The sequence below is a fragment of the Amblyomma maculatum genome, chromosome 9 (assembly GCF_055883805.1).
Source record: "Amblyomma maculatum isolate TAMU_Amacu chromosome 9, ASM5588380v1, whole genome shotgun sequence".
NCBI classification, from domain to species: domain Eukaryota; kingdom Metazoa; phylum Arthropoda; class Arachnida; order Ixodida; family Ixodidae; genus Amblyomma; species Amblyomma maculatum.
Genome location: NC_139352.1, coordinates 35,795,617 through 35,798,070, shown reverse-complemented (window position 1 = coordinate 35,798,070; position 2,454 = coordinate 35,795,617).

Genomic DNA, 2,454 nt, shown 5'->3' with positions numbered 1-2,454 from the left:
CTAACTGGCTTTTGTTTGTGTTATATTTATGCAAGCATATGCCGAAAATATAGCTGAAAAAAAAAAAATCAATACTCGCCCAGTCCACCCAGTCTTCTGTGAACTATTATTACCACTAGACGATAAAACGACTGTTCGAAAGTGCTATTTACATTCTATCACTCTTCGCACGCACGCACAAAATTAGCATTGATTTTCTTTAGATTTGTGCTAAAACTGCTAAAAGTTTGACCTGATTTGCTTAAGCTAAGCTCACGCAAACAGCAACAAAAGGATTGCGTTATTTTGAGCCCTTCCCTATGTTTTGAGGGTTTTTAGCCATGGCTTCGCGCTTCGCGCTTGGTTTGAGAAATGACGTCACGTCCTCCAATTTTTACCGCGGGTTTGAACCCGCCGTGGTTTGAACTTCGAGTAGCAGGTTCAGGAAAAGACAGGACCGTAAAAAAGGTATACGGACGTAGAAACTAGAAAAGGGATATGACGATACAACTTCTTCTTACCAAGCCTGCTTGGCCGGTAGTGGACCCGAAAGGGTCTTGGTGAGTCATGGGGACTTTCGGTTAATATTGTTGGCTGTGGCTAAAGGTACGTCCGACGGACCCGATCAGTGGTCTTAAAGGTACGTCCGACGGACCCGGTGCGTTTTTCTTCGGGATCCGTCGGACGGATCCGGGAAATATTTTTCAGAGGTACGGCGGACGGACCCGATCGGTAGTGTTCTTCCGACGGACCCAACGCATTTTTCTCCGATATGGGCCTTGGGATCCGTCGGGAAAGCCGGACGGATCCGAGATCCCCAGATGTGGTTGTAGCAACATGGTAGCCATATGTAGCCAAATCGAAGTTGGTATGAGGTGTACGCATGGTGTACATACGTACGAGGTGCAAGAAGTATGTATACATACTGCATGCGTGAAATGTGAAATTACAAAGAATAGTACAGTGGCAAGAATAGTGCCTAGAATGGGTGATATACTACGTGATGGCATGATGATAGGTTTAAGTGAGTTGGACCGCGGCAGGGTGGCAAGCACGACCAGAGCGCAAGCGCATGTAATCGCGGTGTTGACGGCCAGCCCGCGGCCCGCACGCCCGCTCATTTGGTCCTCGTTATCATGTGTATTAACGTCTACGACGGTCGTTATGTAATTATGTAGTTTTGATTCTTCAAAGTTTCCTCACTTCCATATGTGATGAGATGCGTCACGTAACGCATCGCTTTCTGCTCGCATTGAGGTTTGGTGCTGCAAGTTCTACGTAGTACAAGCGGCGCTGAAAAAGCTGGGCACCGCCGGCGTGTCTCTAGCCCAAGCATCGCGTCATTCGTGTTTGTTGTACAACTGGAGGTGTGGTTTGTGCTTACCGTGAGATGCTGTGATTACGGATTACGTCCTACTAGAGTGCTGTGTGAGACTACGAAGAGTGCTGTGATGAGTGCGCCGATGCCCGGACGGACATCAGTGTGTCCGTTTATGATCGGCGATGTTGCACATGCATGTCAGTGTTTATTAGGTGCAGTAGTAATTTATTTACACGCGCTCTGCAACAGTCAGACGAAAATAAGTCATCGACAATTTGTTAGCCTGTACTACAGAGCTCAAAACTCGGAAAATGGGAATGCACATGATGCAGTTTTCGCATGTTGGAGTGGACCGAAAAATAAGTGCCCAGCCCACACCGCCGGAATGCGCATTCCTACAGGTGAAATGGTTCAGGTTTCTGTAAAATAGCTGCCTGGCACAGCACCTTTCGAAATTTTCAGGCTTTGTACTATTGTTGAAGGCCACTTTATCATTAATAAAGGAACGAATATGCTTTATGTGTTAATGACTAGTGTTTTTTCAACATATTATGTTCATTTTTTTTCGCTTTTCCTTAATTTCCTTTGTTTTTCATGCTAGAAAAACACAAATAGTACACTTTTAAACTTGTCAGTCCAAAGCTGAACATGAATATCTGCCATGCATGTGACAGCTTTAATGCTAGAAAGGTTGACATGTATAGCATGTACGTACACGCTGCGACATCTTAGTGGCACGTTCGGCTACTTGCCCCAAGGTCGTGATGTTTAATACCAGTGATGGCAGTCGCACTTTGGTGCAGGTGAAATGCAAATGCTTCTGTTTTCTGCAAGATGTCAATGCAAAGTACAAAGCCTGGGCAGTCAAATTAGTCTGGAGCTCTCCACTACGGTATTCTTCATAGCTACATATGTCACTTCAGGATGTGAAACCCTACATGCCACAGGTAGGCTGCATTGTTTTTTAGATTTTGTAACCTCTCATCTATGTTTTGCAACATTTGGCTAATTTTAGTTCCCAAACAGTTGCTAAAGATGAAACTGAAGCAGTTCTTGGCATGGTTTGCTGCTTAGATTAATTTTCTAATTGCAGTTCTTTGAAACTTGCATCAATGCTGGACAGTTCAAATAGCAAGCAGTTGAATTACAGAAAT